The following is a 13,668-nucleotide window of genomic DNA, read 5'->3' as shown; positions in this document are numbered from 1 at the left end:
ACAAACTCCATAACTAAACTCAGATTCATAAATTCAAACTCAAGATCCATTGATTAAAATGCTCAACTTAAGATGAACAGCTGGAACTGCAGAATTACTTCTACTGACTGACATGCAGGGTGGTAATAACTACGCGGAACAGGAAGCACATGCACGAAAACTTAAACTGAAACATAACTACAAAATTCGACCAACAACTTCAGATCTAGCCTTCTCAAATAAAAACACATGCGAACAACTTAGAAATTAAAAGCGATAACTAAATCTAACTTTCCTAGGCAGAACGAAGCGATTTCAAACCAAAGAGACATACGAAATAGAAACTTCATAACTTAACGTTTGGATCTTCACCAAGTACTTCAAAAGGCAACAAGAATAAATGTTTGCAACAAATCCAACGAAGAAAGCAAGTAAATATTAAACTAGAAAGCAAATAACGATTGTTTTGCCACTCCGGGCGGTGAAACTACTATACTACTACGACGAACTGGCTGGAACGGTGGGATGATGACTTCTCCGGCAGACTTCTGGACGTCAAGTGACCATAGCTGTGGCAAGGAACGAGAAACTGGACAATGCTGAAAGACTGATCTTCTAGAGAGAATTCTACTAAGTGTAGTGGTTAGACTTTCGGATTCAGAACTTGGAACTCGGGAACTTGGGAACTTCTCTTTTTCTCTCTCTCCAAGTGGCTTCTTTTATAGGGAGGCTTGCCCTTGCTTTTAGGGTAGACTTCCTTCACAATTTGACTTTTCTGCCTTTGTTTATGATCATCCCAGCTATCCTTCTTCTCCATCTCGAGCCTTTTCTCTGGCATGCATCATGGTCAGTATTGCACTCTTCTAGCGCTCTTTTCACCCGCGTCGTCCGAATCGTCTCCTACTGACTTGGATCCCTTAATCCTGCACACTTAAGCAACTGTTTTGCAGATAATACTCCTCCCGTCCCGTTTTAGCAGTCCCATTGACTTTTCTGCACTCGTTTTGTAAAAATGATAATAAATAGTTAAAGTGGAGAAATAATAAAGTAAAAAAGAGAATAATGTAGAGAAGAGTCTTATCTACACTATTTGTAACGCCCCACTTTTTCAAACCCTAATTTTCGGGTTATAAAATTTTTGCATTAAATGCCTTAAACGCTATGATATGTGAATTAATTGATGAGTGATTAATTGCATAGTGTCTATGTGACCTAATTGCGTATGAGAATTTTGATTGAGTTGAATAGTCAACTTGTTGAAATGTTGACGTGGCTATTGAATAGTCAAAGATGTGGAAAAATGATGTGGCCGTTGAAAGGTCAATACGTTGAGAAAAAGAAGAGGAAGTAAAGAAATGATTGATTGGGTGTGAATATTTGATGCGGAGAAATATAATTGTGGGTGAATTATTTTCCTAAGGGATGAGTGAGAATTAAATAGGAGCATTATTAAATCATGTGGAATTATTCGATCCCTCCTATTTTTTTATTTGGAGAAGAAATCCTATTTTTCTTGGATTTAATTATTTGGTTGGGATAATTATCCAAATTAAATCCAAAGTCCAAATACTCTATAATTCATACATGGAATTTTCGAACCACCACTATGATTTATTCCCATGAGATTTTCGAAAATCTCATATTGTGGAGAAGAGGGAATTATTTATTTATTTGATCTCTTATTTATTCTATTCCATGAATAAATATAAATATGCTAAAATATCCTAGCATATCTTGCCAAATCTAAGAAGATATTGCATATCCTAATTAAATTAGGATTTGAAATTCAAATCCCTTGGAAGATTTGATTTTTACACGCCACTTTTGGCTATACTTGGGAGATTTGATTATTATTTTCTTGCTCCGTGATATATTATTCTACTTCGTGAAATATTTGAATTAATTATAGGCTATTAAAATAGCCTACAAAATTCAAAAATCCTCTTACTTCTCAACTAATTAACGCCACTTCCCCAATATCTCTCCCAAATCTTTTATTTATTTAATTATTGGGATATTATTATTGGCACTCTATAAATATAAGAGAGAGTTCAAACCCTAGCACACCAAAAACTGGCGCCCCACTCCTCAACAATTTCGAAAATCTCTCTCCCACTTTCTCCATATTTTTCTTCAAGTTTTCTTCAAGATTTCTTCATCAATTGAGAAGAATTCAAGTGAAATTCAAGAGATTATTGAAGAATCAAGACTAATTCCTTGTTTCTACCGTTCGTTCTTTTGGAAAAGGTACTTTAATTATTGATCTCCTCTTCTTCTACCGATAAATCGGTGTTCTTGTTTCCACATGCATATAGATTGAGTGAAGGGGAAATTAATCGGTGAATTTCGGGATATATGTGTGCAAGTGTGTGTGTGCGAGACCGTGTGTGTGTGTGTGTGCACGCCTCGGTCGGCGTGCACATGTGTTGTGATCGTGTGCGTGTGTTGTGTGTGTGGAACACTCTTGCATGACACGATTTAATGGTGAATTTGGAGTTGTTCTTTGAATAAGAATGACATACTAATCATACTTTGATTTTGTTTGATGATTTGAAAGTAATCGATGGGAAAAAAGGGAAATATGGGAAAAACATGCATATTTTGAAATCAATGATTGAAACTGATTTGTGATACGCCTAATTGAAAGGTGATACTTCGCGCTCTCAGCGTGATAAACGAGGAGAAGAGAATACTTGCGAGATAAGCCGACGAGGTGGGCTTTCTTTTAAAATAAGGACATTGTCCTAAACTGATATTGATGAGAATGAGATATGTGTTATCATGCCTTGATTTGTTTTGTCGTGCTTATCCCTCGTGGCTATGCCACTATTGATTTAATCGAATTCGGATCCTTGTAGAGCCGCAAACTCTACTTGGGTTAGTGTACACCATTGTTAGACCGAGTGCTGGCGTACGGGTCGGCCGGTCTAGTGACCTGGATTGCGGCCGCATTCCTTGTCATGTAGAATGAGGATATGGTAAACGTCTATGAGAAAAATGGTTGCGCGACCGTGATATTTGAGAAAGAAGATATGTTGGTGCCTCGGGTCTTTCTAAAGTTAAAACCCCGACGGACACTTGAAAATGGCATGATAATAACTATATTTGTGATAAAACTGTTTTCGGCAATGAGCCCATTGAGTATGATTATCGTACTCAGCCCTGCATGTGTTTTCCTTATGTGCAGGTTGAGTGGTGACGAGCGGGCGGCGGTGTTGAGTAGGAACTAATAAAGATGAACAGATGGATGGTACTTAAAGTGTTGTTGTGTCTTCATACATAGCCTCACTTCTTTCTTGGTCGCTTCCGCTATTTTTATGAAAACTTATGATCTTTTGTTGGGATAAATACTTTTAAATTCGTGGGAATATTTTGGATATGAAACAGTTGGAATTATTTTGGAAACTCTGATGAGCATTTATTGCGATAACCTTTTGTTGGATTTCGTTGCTAAGGCATTATTCTTCTCCTATTTAATTGTTCATTAAATGCTTTGGTCAAATCCCTTTTTAAATGGAACCCTAGCCTATGATCTTTGATGCATTTAAGTCTGCCTAGTTAACGCTCGCCGCATTTATTATACCCTAGATGGGCGGGTCGTTACACTATTCTCTTTTTTACTTTATTATTTCTCAGCTTTAACTATTTATTATCATTTTTACAAAACGAGTGCAGAAAAGTCAATGGGACTGCTAAAGCGGGACGGAGGGAGTACATGCATTTCACGACATACTGACCAGTAACCAAGGCTTAGAATACGACTTATCACATGTCTCTTGTTTGAACTTAACAGACGCGAAACAGAGGCAGTAGCTCATTCTGCGCGAGAGAAAGAGAGAAAAGGGCGATTTCTTGGCGATTTCCGGCAATTTTCCAATATATTTTGGTAAGTTTTCTTCAATCTTTCAACATTTATCCCTTATTCGGTGTTTATTGCATATTTTGTGTAGGTTTCTCCCAATTTTGTAAATTAGGGTTCATAACAGATTGTTGAATTTTGGCCGATGTTTTGTTGTTTTGTTAATTGTAATGGATTTTATTGGTGAAATTCATTCTATTGTATTGTTTTTGATATGTTTGAGATGCTTGGTGTTGTGACTTTGGTTGTTATTGGAGAAGAGAGTAGGGTTTGAAATGTTTCTTGTATTTAACCTTCATTGGCTTGCTTATATTGGGTAATTTTTGCAATGACTACTTATTTTGATTATGATAATAATTTATAAGTTATATATACATTGAAGTGGAATGAATTTTGAATTTCTAATTTAGGAGTTATATGTAAATTAGGCCTTATAAATCATGAATTATGATGAATTAGAGTTTCTAATATATAGTATATGATTGGATATCAATGGATTAAGAGTGAATCATTTGGTTTATAATATTTTGTTGTTTTGATGATGAATTTGAATACATATGTTATTTGTATTTTAAATGTAAGTTTGTAATTTATATTTTGTGAATATGTAGATTAGATGGAAACTTCAAGTTCTAGCGGACAGTTATTATATGGACCCGAAGATCTGTCAGTGCTATATCTTCAGAGAGAACACATTTCAAATAAACTACTCAATGATGGCACAACATATCTTTTCAAAGTGAAAGTTCGACAGACGGAAAGTAAGATTTTGGATACGGATATTCATGACAATGTGAGGTATTGGCTTGACATATTTGGTTTCAAATGCGTGATGGATTGTGGGAAGTCGATGAAGGTCGACAATGAGATTATCACGGCTTTGCTTGAGCGTTGGAGGTCGGAAACGCACACTTTCCATCTACCGATTGGAGAGGCGACAGTGACTTTAGAAGATATGCAAGCCATTTGAGGCTTGAGAGCAGACGGTCACGTTTTCACAGGCCGTGACCATCATGTCGAGTATGCCGATTGGCCTAGCAAGTGCCGAGATTTGCTGAGATGGCTACCAGATACAAGTATAGAGACAAAGCAAGACGGTTTGTTGATGACCGCTTTGATCAATCAAACGAGGATACCTTTGGGTGATGACCTACCTACATATGTATACACCCAAAAGACACGTATCCATGCCCTAATTTTGTTAGGAGGACTCATTCTACCAGACACCACGGGGTGTAAGGTTCCTTTTATGTGGCTGAATGCATTGGAGGATCCGGAAGAGGTACAGAATATTAGTTGGGGTAGTGTGTCTTTGTCGTACCTGTATCATTATCTGTGTGAGGCTTCCATAGATAAGAGGAAAGAGTTGGGTGGGCCTATGGTGCTTCTGCAGCTATGGGCGTGAGAAAGAATGCCCACATTGAGGCCGTCGTTCATAGGAGCGCTCATGCACGAGCCATGTACGCCATTTGGCGCCAGGTATATATTTAAACATTTATTTGTTTATGTATCTTGGGTTTTTTTTACATCAATTTTATTTATAGGTGGAAAGGAACTACGCACATAGGAAATGCTCCTAGATTTTCGGTTGAGCATTACCGTGACCAAATATCCTTTGATTAAACCTGGGCAGGTGAATGTCTTTTTTTTTTTACTTAATTTATGAATTTATTATGAAATTAATTTGGCTTTTGCATTGTTGGTTTTGCAGTTTCTGTGGACGCCGCATACTGCCTAACTACTGTAAGGATGTGAATGGATGCTCCCATTGTGACACTTATTTGGTATGCTGGGCATATGTCGAGGTGCATGAGGCTGGACGAGTGCGTAGACAATTTAATCAGTACTAGGAGATTCCTCAATTCGTAGATAGGATGCTCAAAGATGCCGATTATTTTGAAAAAAATGATCGGCATGGTAAGAAAGGAAATAATTGGGAAGACACACATCAATTCTTTATTGGGGAGTGGGGCATGAGGAATGAAAGGTTCGATGCAATCTTAGGTGGCGCAACGATGTACAATTACATTCCACTGAGTCTGGGATACATGACGTGGTATAACAGGATTACGATGACGTACCTAACTCAACCTGGGGTACAGTCAACTATTGGGATGAACGAGACGGCTTCTGCCATGAGATTATTTGTAAGTTTGTTATATTAAACTATATATTTTCATGTGTTATAGATTGTTTCGTATTGATATTTGTATGATTTTTTTATCTAGGTTGAGGGTTTTCAAGATGTTTGGCATTTGACTACTGAACAAGAAATGGACCCAAGAATTGGACAGATTCGAGAAATTGTTAGGCATACCCTTTAGTCTACGAACCACGTCGATGTGATGGAGTACCCGACTTTCCAACACTAAGATATGGTCATGCCTTATGAACCACGAGAAATTCCACCACATCGTGGAGTTATTACAAAGATTCGAGATAATACTTTAAAGTTTTGATTGAATGATGAAAAATTTTGACTAGAAAAGAGCGAAAAGTAGGTGTTATCACAAATTCGCCAAAGTTTGTCCTCCAGTTCTCAACTATAAAATTTGTGCATAATCGAACAAACCTTATTTTAAAAACAACAAAAAGATTAGCAAAAATTTGACATTGTTGAACATATTTTCAAAGTTCGACAATGATTGGAATTTTTTTTAAAAAAAAATAGACTGTAGAATAAACTTAATCAGAGTTCACATTGCAATTGAAACCTATTAATATTGGTGTCATTAAACAGAGTTAAAATTGATATTATAAATGGGATAAATATATAAAGTTGCTATTAAAAACAAAAATGAAATTTTTGTTAGCTACAATCACAACCATTCTAACATAATGTGGAAATTTGTTAAATAACAAACGCTGACAAATTCTATAGATAGCCAAGAAGTTTACAATTATGTAAATAAGAAGCATATAAATAAACCAAAAATACATAAGTACAATCTGTTTATATGTTTAACTAATACTCCTACAAAAATTTTAACAGCTGAACATTATGACACCCCATGGTGGTGAGTGAAATTAAGGTTGGGGTATAAGTAGCAATACAGGAAGAATAAGTTTGGTCACTTGAAGAATAAGTTTTTTTCAAATGACCATATGTCTCACATGCCACCGGAGCTTCATTGTTTTTGGTGTTGATAAAAACTAGTGGATCATGAGTTGTGCACGGATAAAAACCTGGTACTGCTATCAACAATTCGCCATTCACCAAGAATTTGAGGCCGTGCCTCTTTGAATAATTTGTGGGTAAGTCAAAGCTATATTCCTTTTTCCAAGATTTATCATCTCCATAGTTGTACATCATCCAAATAACGATATGACGCCTATTTAAAACACCACTTAAACATAGCCGACCCTCAAAAATACATATCTCCTGGGAGCTATATGTATCGCCCCCAAACTCACAAGGAAGAGAAAAATGGATAAAGAGCTCACCTTCCAAATCAAAGCAACAAACAAAGAGATTATCTTTCGAATCATATGTCAACCAGTGAAGATTTCCATTAAAAAATGCAGCACCAACCAAACTCAATGAACCAGCGCATGAATCAGTTGCTTTAATGCTTCTCCACGGCCCTGTTCCTAGAGTGTATACCCAACAACTATCTTTATCAACATATACAATCTTATATGACCACTTGTTTTGCTCACTCCTAATCCATAAAAGCAACATCCATTGAACTTAGATAGAGGAGGGAGCTCGACATGCTCTCGAGTCATTGGATTGCATATAAATAGAATGTTATACCTTAGATCCCACACTGAAAGCAAACCATTAGCTGAAGCAACTATAACACGATAGTGACCTTTAGAAATATTATCATGATAAGGTGAACTGAATTGGAAAAGTGGCTTTAAGGCCTCATCGCAGACAGTGTACCTCATTTCCAAGTCAACATACACGAAAAATTGGCCTGGTTTCGGAGTATACGACATCCCAAAGGCATCCCCCTCAATCAGATGGCGCCATGATTTAAGAACACACTTGCACGTCATAACGCTCCTTATGGGGAGTCTTTGTAAGATCTCTATCGTAATCTCTTCCGGTAGATTTGCAAAAAAAATATCTCTCAGTGTCGTGTATTTTCTTACACATAAACGACCCTTTTTGGCACTTTTGTTCATTATGCCACACTCAGAATCCCCTTCCAAAAGGTTAGAGATCTTCATTAATACCTGAAAATAATACTATGAGATTAGCAGATGAAGAAAATCTACTCTATTAGATTAATCCTATTCTGAAAGGGATGCAATTGAGTCAATCAAATCTACACAAGAAAAGGGAACAGGCGTGGCAAGAAGCACAAATTAGAACATACTATCAACAAAAAAATCAAATCTTTAATACTGTAAACCATTACAAAACAAGCACTGGATCAAAAAAAATGAAATCTTTAATACTATTCATAATCAAAATAAACAATTCGTTTGCCCTAATCGGTCAAAAATAGATTTGTGAAATTAACGGGGAAGATGTCTGTCCACAATAGAAAGATGGTGGCTTTCAAAATAAGATTCAAAATCTCAGCAAAATACCAACTCAGAAACAAAATTAAAATACTGGAAGAATCATATCAAATCAACTAATAAAAAAACTGCCGGAGCACACCGGAATCCGACGGGGCTGGTAAAGCAGGCGGACGGTGAAAGAAAACCCGGTGAGGAAGGGCGGCGAGGCAAGGCGAGTTCCGCCAGAGAGTGGAGCGCCGATTTGAAGGGAATTTTAGCTGAGAGATTTCGAAATACGGGGTCTGTACCTTTCGAGATTAGGAATTAAATTTGTTTACCTTTCAGAATATAAGTTCAACGCATGCGAATTTTTCAGAAAGTTTTCACACTTTTATATTTATTCTCTCCCTTTTTTTATTATTTTCCTCCCTATAATTATAAATTGACCAAACTTTCCTTTAATTCAATTTTTAAAAAATTCATCTTCTCCATTCCAATCTTCTCCATTCCAATCAGATTATGTCCTCCAACCTTAAAATTCAGTCGAAATTCTCATATCACAGATCATTTCCCTCTTGAATTTCTGAAAAATCAGCCACTTTGAAAATTCTATAATATATTATTAAACTGATAATTTAATTATATATTATCCCTCTAAATCCCAACATCCATGTTTGAAATATATGATCAAGCACTACACGTATTTCATTAAAATGGAGATTGGGAGAATAGTGAATCACTCATCCATTGCAGCTTTTAAAATTGTACACAAATATGGATAGAAAACCAAACGTTCACATACCTTTAAAAAGAACAAAAAAATGAGAAAATTAAGTGCATTATTCAGCCCTCGCAGCATTTCCGTTTCTCCCAACAATCTCCATTTGGAGTTCATCGCCACTATCGACGAACTCGAGATGGATAGTTGAGCGCGTAATCTGGTTGGATTTGGAGAAGATGAATTTTCTTAAAATTGAATTAAAGGATAGTTTGGTCAATTTATAATTATTGAGAGAAAAATAATAAGAAAAAATGAAGAGAATAAATATAAAAGAGTGAAAACCCTTATTCTGAAAAATTAAAAAGCCTCGAGCCTATAATCTGAAAAGTCAACGAATTTAATCCCTAATCTCGAAAGGTCAGCGAATTGAGTCCCATATTCCGAAATCTCTCATTTTAGGTGATGTACGTGTTGGGGTATGTGTTGGGGACTCGGTTCTTCGGTAGAACATCCATAATGGCTTTGGGTCAGCTAGCCACAGGCTAGCCGCAATAAAAATAATTAAAAAACAACTACATTTACGAAATTAAATTTACGATAAATTACGGAATTAAATTTACGAGACATATACGGGAAAATTCATTAATTTCATTTAAAAAAAGTACATTCATTTAAAAAAAAACCAAGCTTCCACACACGAGCCCCCGCCGCACTCTACTCCTCACTAATTTATTAAAAAAATACATTAAAAATGCAATAATTTTATATAAATTAAAAAAAGGTCCATCCTAAAAAAAAGTGCATAATTAAAAAAAATTTATAAAAAAATACATTAAAAATGCAATAAAAAATGCATAAAAAAATACAATAAATAAAAAAAATACATTAAAAAATACATTAAAATAAAATGAAACCGGCTAACCGAAATTGAGCCTACAATGGCGGCTAGCGGGATCGGCCAGCGGTCGGCTAGCGCCTGCAAATCGGCTAGAGCTCGCTGATCGGCTAGCCTAAATTGCCGCAATTGCGGCTAGCTGGATCGGCCAGCGGTCGGCTAGCCTATCCGCTAGCCTCCATTGTGGATGCTCAAACTGAGAATTGAATCGAAACTGGTCACTTATTGATTAATCGAAAATCGATATTATGGTTCGGTTTCGGTTATTAATTTTCCCCGATTATAACCCATCGGTTATCAATTAACCAATATTCAATTCATTTTAATTTCATTATAATTTTAACTAATAAACACTTATAATGTTTTTATATTTGTATTATCTTCTAAATTTTGTCAAAATTTTCGTATCGTTCCATCAAAGTCATAATGTTTGAAATTGTTCCATCAAAGTCAAAATGTCAAAATAGGATATCTCTTCATTTTTTATTATCATAAAAAAGTTTTTAGATTTTAAACTTATAGAGTGCCTAAACAAATTTGTGTATAACTAGGAAACTTGTAGTATCTATAATATGCGTTGCACGACCCAATGAATTTATGTTAAAGTTAAAATTAAACAAATTAAAAATAAAATTAAATAAGCAATTAATCATTTTCTTGTAATAATTGAAACTCCTAATTTTGGATTCCTTTTTCAAATTGATGAATAATTGTTAAATGACAAACATTTGAAATAAAAGATTTGTTTATGTATCTCTTTGATTTTCATATACTCATTAATCCTTATTTATCTAACAGTTATAGTTTTGGTATACATTTTGTTTTGTACGAATTATTTAAAAGTCGGTTACTTTTAATCTTATTCTTCTTGTCTTGTACTCTAACAATATATTGAAATAATAAAATTGTGAAAAGTTGGTAAGAATAGACTTTTTTTATATATGCGCAAAACTTAATGTTATCTACTTATCCAGCGCGGATCAGCTAAGACATTTCATAGGATATGTGCTGCTACACAAATAATAAAATGACATGTGTATACTCTTTGAAAAAATGAAAAATAAACTAAATCCTATGTGGCATCTTGTTATGACAGCTCCTCTCTTAACAAAGAATCTCCTGTCAACGTCTCACACAACACACGGTTCCGACGCCTCAGAGGTTGAGGTCGGCGGCTAGAAATCGAAGGCTGGCGCGGATCTTTCCGTCGGCAGCGAGAAAGGATTTAGAGTGTATTGCACAAGTAATGTGGGCAAAATATATCTTCATTAATTGAGTGACGGAATTAATGAATGCCCTATTTATAATAACTAGGTCCCTAGGGTTGGTTCGACCTAATCCTATACATCGGGAAAGAACTAACAAAGAAAATCCGACGGAGCTTATAAATCGCTCAAATTAAATAAATTCGTTACATCATGAAATTGCAAATAATTAAATAAAGTTGACTCAAAAATAAAATAGAAAACTAATAAAAAGACAGCAGCACTCTTCCTATTTGGCGACGTAGTCGTGGAGCCTATCTGGTGGCTTCAGCTGCGTTCTTGGTTGGAGCTTCCTCCCTTCCACGACTCCCTCCCGGTTCGCCAACTCTGTTCCTACTTGAACCTCCAAGTCCTCGCCAGTTGGGGGTGTCGTCTCAGCCGTTTCATCTGACATCGCCTCCCTTCCTTGCTCACTCACAATCGGTTCCTCCTGGGAATCTGGTGAGTTCGTAACACATCTCTTCCTCCTCTTACTCACACACTCTGCTCAATTCAACATTCATTTCAATATTATCTTCCCCTGCAACTCTCTATGCATCTTCCTCACAAACTCTTCCCGAATTGAACTTCATTTTGGCATATTCCCCACAAATTGCTCTAAAACTCTAGCTGAGCCGGCGGTGCACAACGGCGGGGAGGCAAGTTGCAGTCCAAGCGTCCAACTTCTCGAGAGCAGACCAAAACTTAGGGGTTATGATAGATCGAGGAGGAAGTCGTCGTTGGTGGCGTTGACGAGGGCGAGCCTCTCCAAGGACAACGAACGGACGGAGGATTGCACGGGGATTCCTGGTGTGATGAAGGGTGCCGGAAGAAGAATCTGAGCAACCAGTTCGCGGCGGTGGGTAGAGCGGCTGCTAATTGGTGGCGGTTGAATCGGCGAGACGTATTGTAGGCGATTCAAGGTCGAGAAGCAGCGTGTAATTCCAGGCGTAGTAGGGTGGATGATGGATCCGCCGGCCTCGAAACTCTCGCCGGCGATGGTGACGGTGGCCAGCCGGCCCCCGACGATGCCATGGCGCTCGAAGAGTGTGATCTGGGATATGGCGTCTGGCGGGGAGTAGTGGCGGAGAAAATGGGCGACGGAGGCGCCACCGATGCGGCCGCCGATGATGCGGACAGTGTGGGAGTGGGTGTGGGATTGTGAGAGAAGGATGGTGCAGAGTAGGAGGGCTGTGATTTGGGGATTCATCAGTGCAATGCTTTGTTTGGTTGTTTAGCTCTGTGTTGAGAGAAGATGAAATATTAATGAATGTTGAATTGAACGGAGTGTGTGAGTGAGAGGAGGAAGAGATGCACATAGGATTTAGTTTATTTTTCATTTTCTCAAAGAATATACACATATCAATTTATTATTTGTGTAGCAGCAAATGTCTTATGAAATGTCTTAGCTGATCCCTTCGGTTATCGTATTTCTATTAGGAGTGTATTAGTTATAGTTGATTTTTTTTTTCTTTTTTTTACTCCACATTATAAATTACTATCATTTTTTTTGGTTAATTGGTTAACCGACTTACCGACCGGTTAATTCAACTAACCGAATTCCCATCGGTACCAGTTCCAATTTTTTTTTTCCCAGTTTTTTTTGGTCAGTTAACTGATAAGGCTAATTTCATGCATTGGTTATAAGGATAAATTCTGTGATTTCCTGGGTCTAATAAACCTTTTTGAGCCAGGTGTGTAGAGAAAATGCCAGCCCCAGGAAGAAGATAGATATCACCTGGTGAAGGAAGCTGGCAAGGGAAATTAAGCAGAAGGATGAAAAGCCACTAGACTGAGGATCATCGATTGGAGGGAAAAATAGGAATCACAAGAACAGTCTAGAAGCTTTATCCACTATAAAAAGGAGCACGCAAACAACATGAACGATCATCACCTTTTCCAGCTCCTAGCTTAGTTTTCTATTTTTCTACACACTCATTTGGGGGAAATTTTCTAGGGGTTCTCGTTTCATAAGAAGTTTGGGTGCAACACCGTCTCTACGGAGGCGAAGAAACAATTATCTTTTATCTTCTGTTTACTTTTGGTACTCACCGAGTCTTCGTTGTTCGAGGCTCAGCTTTTGCGTTGTTTTTATCGTTGGATATTTCGTATTTTGCAATGGATATTTCTATTTATGTTTCGTTTATCGTGTTGTGTTGTTTTGGGATCAATTTGCTGATCTTTGTTGGTTGGTCTGAGTTTGAAGCTGGTTTGTGAGAAATTTGTTGTTGATCGGAAAAATCTACGTAGATCAGTGAGAATCTAAGGTGGAAATGATGTTTGGTTGTTGTGGATGGCTTGGATCCGGAGTGGATTAAGCGTCCCGTGACTGGATCTGTTTGTTTGTGATAAGGCTCGTTTCATGCATCGGTTTAAGGTTAAAATTCTGTTCATTTGGGGCGCTAATGTGCGTTTATGAGTTCAGGTGCGTAGTAAATCTGCCGGACCCAGGAGTTGCTGTTACCTGACCTGGCAGATGCAAAAGAGATGGAATTGAAGTAAAAATCAGACG

General features: G+C 37.1%; 1 long non-coding RNA gene and 1 pseudogene across 3 annotated transcripts; one reads left to right on the top strand and one right to left on the bottom strand.

The window, feature by feature from the left end:
- Positions 1 to 6,685: 6,685 nt before the first annotated feature.
- Positions 6,686 to 8,666, bottom strand: LOC125208940 (putative F-box protein At1g32420; annotated as a pseudogene). Its single transcript, XR_016136495.1, has 2 exons — positions 8,457 to 8,666; positions 6,686 to 8,023 (listed from the first exon to the last, which is right to left on the bottom strand). The product of XR_016136495.1 is annotated as a putative F-box protein At1g32420 (transcript).
- A 2,680-nt stretch (positions 8,667 to 11,346) lies between these two features.
- On the top strand, positions 11,347 to 13,302 carry LOC125212875 (uncharacterized). 2 transcript variants are annotated; one of them, XR_007174785.2, is made up of 2 exons: positions 11,347 to 11,618; positions 12,851 to 13,302. It is a non-coding gene; the product is annotated as an uncharacterized LOC125212875 (long non-coding RNA). The 2 variants fall into 2 exon arrangements; XR_016136599.1 differs by lacking the exon at positions 12,851 to 13,302 and adding an exon at positions 11,787 to 12,720.
- The last annotated feature ends 366 nt before the right edge of the window (positions 13,303 to 13,668 follow it).

This window comes from Salvia hispanica, chromosome 3 (assembly GCF_029641045.1).
Source record: "Salvia hispanica isolate PSC_SH4W2 chromosome 3, Shi_PSC_v1, whole genome shotgun sequence".
In the NCBI taxonomy this organism is placed as follows: domain Eukaryota; kingdom Viridiplantae; phylum Streptophyta; class Magnoliopsida; order Lamiales; family Lamiaceae; genus Salvia; species Salvia hispanica.
Note: the sequence above shows the minus strand (reverse complement) of the source record. Positions and strands in the feature narration are given on the sequence as shown.